The sequence below is a fragment of the Bos taurus genome, chromosome 17 (assembly GCF_002263795.3).
Source record: "Bos taurus isolate L1 Dominette 01449 registration number 42190680 breed Hereford chromosome 17, ARS-UCD2.0, whole genome shotgun sequence".
In the NCBI taxonomy this organism is placed as follows: domain Eukaryota; kingdom Metazoa; phylum Chordata; class Mammalia; order Artiodactyla; family Bovidae; genus Bos; species Bos taurus.
The window spans coordinates 15,708,546-15,722,029 of record NC_037344.1 but is presented as its reverse complement, the minus strand read 5'-3'; the positions used below and the strand labels follow the sequence as shown (position 1 = coordinate 15,722,029).

At 37.9% G+C, this 13,484-nt stretch overlaps 1 protein-coding gene across 5 annotated transcripts in view; it reads right to left on the bottom strand.

Moving 5' to 3' along the window:
• Positions 1–13,484, bottom strand: part of INPP4B (inositol polyphosphate-4-phosphatase type II B) — a 455,375-nt gene that overhangs the window by 107,968 nt on the left and 333,923 nt on the right. The window lies entirely within an intron of this gene.

Genomic DNA, 13,484 nt, shown 5'->3' with positions numbered 1-13,484 from the left:
ATTATGAATACGTGGCAACTGTTTCTGCATAAGGTACAATTCCATAGTAAATATTTAAGAGATACTGAAGGGATTGATTTTCATGAAGTTATCTCATAATATTGCTAATTTGTATCTGATAAAACTTAACAGTTTATGCAAAGGATGATTGCAAACACTTTATCTGTACAGATTTAAGATTAGCAATGCTTTCTCCTAGAAAGAATAGAAGCAGTGCAGAATCGTGATTCAGGGGACAAGGTACTCAACTTGGACCACCAGGGTCTGAATCCAGGCCCGGCCACTGGACTTGGCATGAAAGTACATGCAACGCCAACTGTCTGCCTCTTTATCCATTAAATGTGTAGGACTACTCCTATGAGGGTTGCAAGGGTAAAATGATAAAGGCAGCATCTTCAAAATAATTTTGGCACATATGATACAACCCCAAATTGTTGGCTACTATTTTTGTAAAGATGGGAACAAGCATTAAGTCATTTTGACATATGATCTGATGTCTGTCCACTCACCCACATTTCTTATGCTCTTTCTTCTCTCTTTTTTCCTAAATTATTTTTATTGAGGTATAGTTGCTTTACAACATAACATTAATTTCTGCTGAACAGCAAAGTGAAGTGCTGTTTGCATATATCCCTTCTTTTTTGGATTTTCTTCCCATTTACGTCACCACAGAGCATTGAGTAAGAGTTCTCTGAGCTATAGAGTTATCTGCTTTATACACAGTATCAATAATATATATATAATATAATTCTCCAAGCCAGGCTTCAGCAATATGTGAACCGTGAACTTCCAGATGCTCAAGCTGGTTTTAGAAAAGGCAGAGGAACTGGAGATCAAACTGCCAACATCAGCTGGATCATGGAAAAAGCAAGAGAGATGCAGAAAAACATCTATTTCTGCTTTATTGACTATGCCAAAGCCTTTGACTGTGTGGATCACAACAAACTGTAGGAAATTCTGAAAGAGATGGGAATACCAGACCACCTGACCTGCCTCTTGAAAAACCTATATGCAGATCAGGAAGCAACAGTTAGAACTGGACATGGACCAACAGACTGGTTCCAAATAGGAAAAGGAGTACGTCAAGGCTGTATATTGTCACCCTGCTTATTTAACTTCTATGCAGAGTACATCATGAGAAATGCTGGGCTGGAAGAAGCACAAGCTGGAATCAAGATTGCCAGGAGAAATATCAATAATCTCAAATATGCAGATGACACCACCCTTATGGCAGAAAGTGAAGAACTAGAGAGCCTCTTGGTGAAAGTGAAAAAGGAGAGTGAAAAAGTTGGCTTAAAGCTCAACATTCAGAAAACTAAGATCATGGCATCCGGTCCCATCACTTCATGGGAAATAGTTGGGGAAACAGTGGAAATGGTGTCAGACTTTATTTTTCTGGGCTCCAAAATCACTGCAGATGGTGATTGCAGCCATGAAATTAAAAGAAGCTTACTTCTTGGAAGGAAAGTTATGACCAATCTAGACAGCATATTCAAAAGCAGAGACATTACTTTGCCAACAAAGGTCCGTCTAGTCAAGGCTATGGTTTTTCCAGTGGTCATGTATGGATGTGAGAGTTGGACTGTGAAGAAAGCTGAGTGCCAAAGAATTGATGCTTTTAAACTGTGGTGTTGGAGAAGACTCTTGAGAGTCCCTTGGACTGCAAGGAGATCCAACCAGTCCATCCTAAAGGAGATCAGTCCTGGGTGTTCATTGGAAGGACTGATGTTGAAGCTGAAACTCCAATACTTTGGCCACCTAATGCAAAGAGTTGACTCATTTGAAAAGACCCCAATGCTGGGAAAGATTGAGGGCAGGAGGAGAAGGGGACGACAGAGGATGAGATGGCTGGATGGCATCACAAACTCGATGGACATGGGTTTGGGTGGACTCTGGGAGTTGGTGATGGACAGGGAGGCCTGGTGTGCTGCAGTTCATGGGGTCACAAAGAGTTGGTCGGACACGACTGAGTGACTGAACTGAACATATAATATATATATATGTGTGTGTTAATCCCAATTCATCCCACTCCTGCCTTGCCTCCTTGGTTTTCCTGTTTGTTCTCTATGCCTGTCTTCTCTCCTATTTCTGAGGATGAACTATTTGTTCTCTAGCTAAGACCAGCTCCTCTACCTGTATACACCAGATCATCCCTACTCTCACTACTGAGGGTATCACTCAAACAGTTCCCTCCCCTGCCTCCGACATCATCAATATTTCTTTGTTACTGGATTGTTCCCGTTAGGACACATGGCTATCATCCCATCTTTAAAAAATAATCCTCTCTTGACCTTACTTCCTCTATAGATTCCACCCTATTTCTCTGCTTCCTTTCATGCTGAAAGTCCTCAGAGGGTTGTTCATAAATACTGTCTCCAGTTCCTTTTCTTCTTTTCCTCTTAACCTTCTCTACTGAGGCTTTAATCCCTTTGTATTCTAGTACAGCTACTCTAATCAGCATCATCAATGTCTTCCATGCTGCAAAATCCAAAGTTGCTTCTCAGTCATCATTTTCCTTACCTACCAGCAGCACTGGGTAGATGGATCCCTCCTTTGTTGAATACCGTCTAACCCTAGATTTCAGGATGTTATACTTGTTAACCTCCTAAGTCACTCGTCACTCCTTATCCAACTTTGAGGTCGGCTCCTCTGCTTGTTAACATCAGGTTGTCCCCATTTGTGATCTGTAGGTCATTTCTGTTTTCTCTGAAAACTCAATTTTTTTTTTGCTGACATTATTCAGTTCCATGGCTTTAAATTACCTGCTACTGTTGCTGCTGCATCACTTTAGTCGTGTCCGACTCTGTGCGACACCATAGACGGCAGCCCACCAGGCTTCCCCGTCCCTGGGATTCTCCAGGCAAGAACACTGGAGTGGGTTGCCATTTCCTTCTCCAGTGCATTAAAGTGAAAAGTGAAAGTGAAGTTGCTTAGTCATGTCCGACTCTAGTGACCCCATGGACTGCAGCCTACCAGGCTCCTCCGTCCATGGGATTTTCTAGGCAAAAGTACTGCAGTGGGGTGCCATTGCCTGCTAGCAATTCCCAATTTTAGACCATTTATCTAACCCTCTCTCCTGAATTTCAGATTTTTATATCTAACTGCATACTTGATATTTCCATGGTAAACTTAAGATATTCGAAGAGAACATGTCCCTATTCCTGACTACAAAACCTGTTCTTTCCAGAGTCCTTGCCAGCTAGTCCACAGCCACCCCATCCTTCAGCTCATTCCTGACTTCTCCCTTCTCTCATTTTCCCATCCAAACCATCAGAAAACTCTGTTGGCACCACTTTCAAAGTACAGAACCCAGCTACTTTTCATCATGTCCAGGCTACTTTTCTTAGTCCAGGCTACTACCCTCATGTCTCAATTAGAGAATTATATTAGCTTTCTAACTGGTCTATACCTGGTTCTATCCTAATCTACAGTCTAGTCTGAACATAACAGCCTGGGTGTTAAAATCTGTCAAATCAGGTTAGTCCTCTGCTCAAAACCCTCCAACTGCTTCTGGATTTTCTGAGTAATAGTCAAAGTCAATAGAAAGGCTTTAAATTATTTAAACTCATCTTCTACTCTCTCCCCTTAACTTTTCATATTCAAACCAAATGAGCTTCTTTGCTGTTGTCTGATTGTGGAAAGCACACGTATGCCTCAAGGCTTTAGCATTAGCTGTTTTCAATTATCAATATATCCTTACCCTAGGTATCCATATGGCTCATTCCCTTACCTCCTTGTGTCTTTGTTCAAACATCAACTTTTCAATGAAGCTTGCTCTATTAAATGTCAACAATATTCTGAAACCCTTTTACTTCGCTCTGTATTTTTCCACAGAACGTCACTTTTAACATATTAGGCAATGTCTTTCTTTCTTATGGTATTTTTTATGTCGAGAGACATGAAAAGAATATAAAATTCAGGAGGTCACGTGTTTTGTCCATTACTATATCCTGGTGTCTAGAATAGTGCCTGACATGGAGTAGATGCTCAACCAAAATATGCTGAATGACTGAGAAGAAAGAAAAAAAAATTCACAAATAATGTGACATCTTATTATCATAGAACTTCAGAACTGGGAGAGATCTTTAAAAATTGCAGACGATCTTTATTTTACCAACAAAGAAAGTGAGGCCCAGAGAATTTAAGTGACCTGCCAAAGGTCATGTAGCCAAATAAATAAATTGTGGACTTGGCAAGTACAATATCTTGATTCTGAGTCAAGTGTTATTTCGTTACATCATAAGTCACTGCACAATTTTTAAGGGAAATAAGATTAGTTTTTATGAGAAATTAGTTTTTATTAGTTTTATGAGAATGTACCATTATAATTGGAATTCTAAGTTTATAATATGTTATCTTTTTTATTTTTACCAAATATTTTTAAAATTTCTAAGTGTATTTTACAAGTTGTTTTGCTTGCTGTCCTGAGTTTTAAAGCCCCTCATTCACTGATTTTTTTCTTCCCAATGAAATTCTAAATATTCATGTGCAGAAATCATTGAATCCAGGAGTATTAATATATAAACCTGTTGATGAAAATGATGCTTTGCACTTATATATTTATACTTTACAAAGTAAAATAGACTTGTTACACATTATAAAACCACTTAAATAATTCTCATGTTAAGTGCAAGTTCTGAGGATATGATGATTTTTAGGTATGTATGCATAAATACTATAGTAGGAAACGGCAACCCACTGCAGTATTCTTGCCTGGGAAATCGCATGGACAGAGGGGCCTGGCAGGCTACAATCCATGGGGTTGCAGAGTCAGACACGACTGAGCACAGCCCAGCAGCAGCTTGCATAGATATGCACGTACATTGAAGATAGTCACTTGGAAATATTGAGAAAACTAAGCATTTCTTGTCTAGTAGCAGTGCAGATCAGGGTGATTCAGCCTTTACTCCACAGTGTTAGCCTCTGAATTATGTTAGGCTCTGGAGATTCAGAGAAAAAAAAAAATACTTGGCATATTCTCTCATAGAGCCAAGTCTAGTAGGGGAGATAACATTTAAAATAGTGTTTTCAATAAATCAGAAATACAGAGGCTGCAAACCAGTGGCCCAGGAACAGCTTCATTTGACCTTCAAATGTATTTTATTTGGCCTTCCTCCCATTATAATTATTTAAAAAAAAACTATTATCAACTTTTAAAAATTGGGATATTTTATACAAAAATTCAGATTCACTTGAAAAATCAGAAGATATGGTAACTTTAGATCCACGTTCCCATATGGGAATGACTGGCTGGAGCTGGAGTGGTGGCCCTCTTTTGAAGGGATATATTCTTCCTAGTTTGTTCCAGTGTCCATCAGTTTCAGCTGGCTCATTCAGGTGAACTTGATCATTATCATGCATGATGTCTGTGGGACTCTGTACTTGCAATCCTTGTAGAAAGCATGATTCTATAATTTGCAGAATTCAATGAAAAAATAAAATTATGAGACTTCTGCTTAAAAAGCAGTAAGCAAGGTTTTTTCTTTCTCCCTCAGTAGTATCTCTCTGGCCTGTCATGGTGATTTCCATTTACTCTTTTGTGTCATACTCCTTCAGGCATGGTGATAGCCTGTGAGCAGATCTTCAAAGGCACCTAGTCTGCCTCTCCAGCACTTGCACCCTGACCCCTTGGTAGGTATGGGTGGGAATGGGAGATGGTCATTGGGCTGGGATAAGAATGGGGAAGCTGGGCAGGCACTGGAGAACCAGGGGGGCAGAACTGGAGATGAAGTAAGTCTCCACGTCCCAGACACAGCCTTCTCCACACTACTGGACTTTATTCACAACAACACAGCTAACATTATTAAAAGGCGTGATGACCACAGAGCTTAAACCCATGGCACAGGGCCCTGCTGAGAGGAATCTGTGCACTTGCCCTGCTCCCATGCTTGTAATGCCAGCTGTGGCCTGAAAGATCGGAAAAGACATCTCAGAGGATAAAAAGTTTGAGCCTGTGGATGGTAGAGATGGGCAATCCTTTGAAAGCCCAGCACTGAAAAGCATAAGATGAGATCTCAAAAGAGTCCAGTGTGACTGGATAAGAAAGGATGAAGCAGGATGAGACAAAGACGGCCGAGCACCATGAAGAGACACGTGGGAGTCTGGGAGTTTAGGGCCTTGTAAGATAGGGAGAGACATAAGCAACAAGTGAAGCATTAGCTATGACCACCTGGAAAACCATTAATCAAATATTAATGGCAAACATAAAGGAAAGTAAACTTACATGCAAAACCGCTCTTAAAATTTTATACTTATGGCTGATTCATATTGTACATCAGAAACCAATACAACATTGTAATCATCCTCCAATTAAAAAAAATATTAAGGTAAAAAAGTAAGCATTCCTTTTCACCAGTTATTCTGCACACCCAATTCTTTTCAACAAATTCAATCAGGAATCACTCGCCTGGATGTGAATCCTTGCTCAGTTATCTACCAGCTCTGTGATCTTAGAAGCAGTGCTCAACTTTCTCATCTATAAAATGGGAATAAAAACAATATCCCCTGTAAGTTTGTTGCGAGATTGAAGGGAGGGATGGATGGAAAGTTTAGCAAAGTATATGTCATATAAATGTGAGTGCAGTTAGTTTTAACTACTAAAGTGATTATTTCCTCTCTTTGGATACCTTTGTTTAGTATCCAAGTTGCATTTGATCTTCATCCCTTGGTGCTTCCAACTCCTCAGTTGAAGGCAGTTTCCATGCCCCAAGGCTCAGCAAGATAGATTTTGCTCATCTTTTCTTATTCTTTCTCTTTTCATTTTCTCCAGTTTCATCTATCTATCTGCTGAGGACTCCCAAATGTATACTTCCTCTTCTATGTTCTTTATCTTGCAGAAGCTGTCTTTGGAAAATCTCTGTGTGTCTTCTTTCAAATACAACTGTTTATCCACCAGATGTCAAGAACAGGGCAGTGACTAAATGTGTTTCTAGATACAGTGCCTGGTATAGGATAGATGTTCAAATAGTATCTATTGAATGAATGAAGGGATCTTCCTCTTTGTTTTTCAACTAACATATATTTGGTGTGTCTCTTCCATAAGGCTTAATGCCATGAACTATTTTAGATATAGCAGTGTCAACTGATTAATTGTTCTTGTCATTAATTATTTCCGGTGTATTAGGAAGATAGTTACTGTGGCTGACCAAAGATATAAGATACAACATGGGAGATTTGCTTAAAATAAACAAACAAAAAGCCTTGGATTTGTCCCTATTTGGAGGATGGAGTGCCTTTTTCAGATGACTGATCTTTGGCATTAGCAAGCTATGGATTATAAATGGTAATAAATTATTTTGAAATAAAATAAGTTCTTGGTAGTTATCAGACAATTTTGTTAACTGGAGGCAGCTGGAAATATAGTAGAAGATGTGGGAGGAAAAGTGAATTCTCAGGTCCCACAAGGAGTGTGTCTGAAAGTTAAAGGAAAACTATGACTTGGGAAAGGACATGAATCTAACCACTAGTAAGTGAACTAAGTCTGTGATGTGCCTGATATTTACCACCTTTGTATGAAGAAAAAGTGATGACTTAAAGGCAAACTGGGCTCATTAGGAAAAACTATGTCAGGGGAACTTCATCTTCTTTTCGGCAGAACTGATAGCTGGGTAGATGAGGGGGAAAAAGTATTCAATGACATAGGGTGTTTGGCCTTTCATAGGGACACTTCATGATACCCTTGTGAAAGACAGAGAAATACAGGCCATCCAATAACATGAATGGATCAACGTATAGCTGGATGAACACATGTTCCCAGAGTAGTGATTAACTAGTGTATTTCAATGCATGCAATTCTTTTTTGTAATGTGCCTCAAGGATCTATATTTATCTCCGCTTTCTCATCATTTTAATCTGTTGCTTCTGTGAGTAGATAGGAAATGTTTATAACATGTGAATAAAATAAACCTTAGTAGGGCAGGAGGCATGATGGATGAAAGAAACAGGTATTTTTCAGCGTGTACTCAAAAGTGTATTATATTACAGTCATGGGTTTAGATATCAATCTCTTCAGTAGAATTGAGACAGACTGGGTCTTAATCTTCTTGTGCCCCTAATATTTCAAAATGTCCAGTGCATAGTGATGCTTAAGTATTACTTGAATTTTGAGAAGCCTGAGGGATAGGTCCAATTTAGCAAGGTTTATGGATTTCAATGGAGTTATTAGTGAAAGTTGGTCAATCATGTTCAACTCTTTGCAACTCCATGGACTGTACAGTCCAGAGAATTCTCTAGGCCAGAATACGGGAGTGGTTAGCCTTTCCCTTCTCCAGGGGACTTTCCCAACCCAGGGATCGAACCTAGGTCTCCCGAATTGCAGGTGGATTCTTTACCAGCTGAGCTGCAAGGGAATAGTTAATAAAACTTAAATATCATTAATAGAATAGTATGTAAAAGTAGGGAGGCAGTCCTGTGATACACTGTGAAAGTGAAGTCACTCAGTCGTGTCCGACTCTTTGTGACCCCGTGGACTGTAGCCTACCAGGCTCCTCTGTCCATGGGATTTTCTAGGCAAGAGTACTGGAGTGGGTTGCCATTTCCTTCTCCAGGAGATCTTCCCAACCCAGGGATCAAACCCGGGTCTCCTGCGTTGCAGACAGACGCTTTACCCTCTGAGCCAAGAGGGAAGTCTCATATTACACTGTACCTGATGCTATACCTTTGAAAAGTGAAAGTGTTAGTTACTCAATCATGTCTCTTTGCGACCCCATGGACTGTAGCCCATCAGGCTCCTCTGTCTATGGAATTCTCCAGGCAAGAATACTGGAGAGTGTTGCCATTTCTTTCTCCAAGGGATCTTCCAAACCCAGGGATCAAACCCAGGTCTCCTGCATTGCAGGTTCGTTACCAACTGAGCCATCTGCTTATAAGTATGTTTAAATGTACAAAAATAAGAGGACAATCTTGTTTGTTAAGAAAAAATACGAATATACATCAGCATGAGAGTTTGGAATGGTTATTCTATTACTCGTTCTCAGAATGTACAGAAAGATTTTCTTCTCTCACCTCTATCTGCAGTAATCCTGAAAAGAAATTTATGAAGTAAGATATAGTGCAAAATTCTAGATCTAAAATAAAAAAACCTCCAAAACTACAGGTTTAAAACATTATTAAACTGATACACTGTATAGAGAAAAATCTACAAGTTGAAAAGAGAAATATCTGCAGTTATAGAGGAACATTAAAAAATGAATAAAGGTATCAAAAATTCAGAAGACCATCTGTTTAACCAACAAAGAAACACGAATTATGATTATAATGTAAAAATACAAGATGATGGTAAAGAAAGAAAAACTGACTATCATAAGGTTAATTATGAGATTTCAAAACATATCCCAATATAAAACACAACAGTCAAAAGCACATGAACAAAATTTGATTAAATTGATTGATTAATTGATCAGAAATTGACAATTATTTTGTTGATTAAAATATTTGCAGAACTGAACTATAAGGAAAAAACTAATGTGAGGAAAACAATCACTCATAGATGATGTGGCAAGAAATGCCTATCAGTATTTAGCACATCACACATAACAGTAAACTCTAGATGACTCAAATCACTCACTAAATCAATTTATTAATTAACTGTAAAATGAAAATAATGTAATGACTTTTCCACCACAGCTATGAACTGAGGATAAATGTGGTGTTATTGAGGAAATGGATTTTATTATCAAAAATATTATTTTGAAATCCATTATTAAGTTACATAATGTGCATATGCATGCATATTCAGTAATGTCTGACTCTTTTCAACCCCGTGGACTGTAGCCCACCAGGCTCCTCTGTCAGTGAAATTTTCCAGACAAGAACACTGGAGTGGGCTGCCATTTCCTACTCCAGGGGAATCTTCCTGACTCAGAGATCAAACTCGCATCTCTTGAGTCTCCTGCACTGGCAGGCGGATTCTTTACTGCTGCACCACAATATCAAGACACAAATAATTAGAAACTACAATATGACAATTTTCGTCCAAAATGGCATGAAATCACTGAAAATATCTAAGGCTGGTAAGATAAGAGTGCTTGTAGGTACAGCTGTTCAGAGTACCTATTGTTACAAAGAATCATTAAAACATCCCCACCCAACTAAATGTTGGTTTCTAAATGCTATTCTCCAAAAAAGAAACCAGAGTTCCTTGGAAACTAGCTGAACCACAAGCTGGGGCAGATACAGATGAACCTAGAGCAAGCTTTTTTATGAAGCCGGAGAATAAGAGAGTGAATAAAATGTAAAAGTAAGTGAGAAACGAAATACATAGTCTAATGCAAGAGCAGCTACCAAAAGGCCACCAAGAGCTCCTACTAGCTAGCCCTTGAACAATTTGAACCCCAAATAAATAATAACATAAGAGGCATATAAACCAAAGGATAAAATAAGTATTCATGAGTCCACACTGATATCAACAAGTCATTATATAAATAAATACATGGGAGAGAAGGAATAACTCTTCCTTATAAAATAATTCCACTTGCAGCAATCTGACTTACAGGAAAATTTCTGAGATGTAGTTAAAGATTTTCATGTTCAAAGATGCTTACATGTTAAATGCAGCATTATAATATTAATTAAATACCTAAAAGAGTGGTTTCTCTTTTGATGAAATAGTTTATCATCATTATCATCTCATTATTTCCAGACAATGTTTGTGAGGAAATACTCATAATATAATGATATGCAGTATATCAAGAAGCACATCTATATTTATACTGTGTACAGCAGTTTGGTCACAGTGTATGTGTGTGTCTAAACATATATTCAAAATGTGTGTCTAACAGAAATAAAGTGAAAATTGTGCATAATCCTATTTCTTTTTCTTCTCAAATTTTTATAATTATCTTTTTCTAATAAAAGTTTGAAATGCAGTTAAATTGAGAACATATCCTTACTGAATGTATATCTCAAGATGGTTTTAGAAAAGGCAGAGGAACCGGAGATCAAATTGCTAACATCCTCTGGATCATCAAAAAAGCAAGCGAGTTCCAGAAAAACATCTATTTCTGCTTTATTGACTATGCCAAAGCCTTTGACTGTGTGGCTCACAATCAACTGTGGAAAATTCTGAAAGAGATGGGAATACCAGACCACCTGACCTGCCTCTTGAGAAACCTATATGCAGGTCAGGAGGCAACAGTTATAACTGGACATGGACCAACAGACTGGTTCCAAATAGGAAAAGGAGTACGTCAAGGCTGTATATTGTCACCCTGCTTATTTATCTTATATGCAGAGTACGTCATGAGAAATGCTGGGCTGGAAGAAGCACAAGCTGGAATCAAGATTTCCGGGAGAAATATCAATAACCTCAGATATGCAGATAACACCACCCTTACGGCAGAAAGTGAAGAGGAACTAAAAAGCCTCTTGATGCAAATGAAAGAGGAGAGTGAAAAGGTTGGCTTAAAGCTCAACATTCAGAAAACTAAGATCATGGCATCTGGTCCCTTTACTTCATGGGAAATAGTTGGGGAAACAGTGGAAACAGTGTCAGACTTTATTTTTGGGGGCTCCAAAATCACTGCAGACATAATTGCTTACTCCTTGGAAGGAAAGTTATGACCAATCTAGACAGCATATTCAAAAACAGAGACATTACTTTGCCAACAAAGGTCTATCTAGTCAAGGCTATGGTTTTTCCAGTGGTCGTGTATGGATGTGAGAGTTGGACTGTGAAGAAAGCTGAGTGCCGAAGAATTGATGCTTTTGAACTGTGGTGTTGGAGAAGACTCTTGAGAGTCCCCTGGACTGCAGGGAGATCCATCCAGTCCATCCTAAAGGAGATCAGTCCTGGGTGTTCATTGGAAGGACTGATGTTGAAGCTTAAACTCCAACACTTTGGCCATCTGATGCGAAGAGCTGACTCATTTGAAAGAACCCTGATGCTGGGAGGGATTGAGGGCAGGAGGAGAAGGGGACGACAGAGGATGAGACGGTTAGATGGCATCACGGACTCAACAGACATGAGTTTGGTGGACTCTGGGAGTTGGTGATGGACAGGGAAGCCTGGCATGCTGCAGTTCATGGGGTGTCAAAGAGCCAGACACAACTGAGTGACTGAACTGAACTGATCTCAAATATTTTTTTCTGAAATAGTTAAGGGGGTAGTATATGCAAACTGCAACTTTAGCTTGTTTGCTTCATAGTTCAGAAAGCCATTATTAATTTCTCTGCTGCATTGTTTAATGTGACAAAGTTAGGGTAGAAACTAAAAGTGTATTTTTCCTAAATTAAGAGGAAGATTAAAATAAATTAATAAGTATTATTTTTATTATTTAATAAGAATACACTTTACTTAAACAACTGATAATAATCCCACTTAAATATGCAATAACATCCATCACATATTTAATATATTTTAAGTATACTTGAGCACACATTCATTTGCAATACATCACATTTATATTTGTTAATCATCCCTTTTATGAACCAATATCTTTACCAAAACATTCTGTTGTGCATTCTATACACAATCATCCAGCACATAAAATGTTAACAGCTTTCACTTTAGAATTATTTGATAATACTACATTATCTAATACTATATAATAAATTATCCAATACTAATTTTCAGACCAAAGTATGTATTTAATTTTATAAATTTAAACAGTGTCTTATCTCCTAAAAAACATTTATAACTCAAAAAAGAATGAATGAAATCAACATGGAAAATAAGATATTAATAAAAAGTAATAAAAATAATGAAATAAATTATAGGACACTGTGTTATAATTTGACTCCAGCCATCCATAAAACTGATCTAGTAATGAATTCACTTTAGGAGCAAATTCTACATGGTTTTTAGGCTATATCCAAAGAATATCTTACATTCAAATAAAAGTGATTCATCTAATTTTACAGATGACTTACCTACCAAATATTTTTACTTTTTAAATGGAAACTGATTGCACAGATACGATCTTCTGATAAAATACAAGATACAAATAAATGCATAATTTCCAATACTTTGGATCTCTGTTCTCGTCAATAAGCAGTTTTCTGCAACATCAAAAAATGTGGCTAAATTCAGTATCCCTTAACCTCTTAATCTTACTCTGTTCCAAGTGCCTTGAACACTTAATGGACAGAACAAATCACTAATATGGATTCTGCTTCTTTACCTCATTTTCCAGAGCACAGCACAGTGCCTGGCTCATTGCTGATGGTCAATAAATATTCAGTTAAAGAAAACTGAAGTATACTATTTCTTTTTGACATAAATTATGACAGGCTTTCATTTTGATTCATGTGAAGTTATGAATCTGGACCAGCTTCATTAATAAAATTGATATTATTAAAAAAGAAAATCCCCATATACAGTTAAATCAAGTAGAACATAAAAAAAAAAATCAGCGTAAACTTTCCACCTAAGTGAATGTAATATGGAGGATGAGAACCATCTACAGTAAGAAAACTTTAGAAAGTCACTGTTGATGAATGTGATTTAGAAATGGTTCTACTGTTAATCAGGTGATGAAAGATTGATG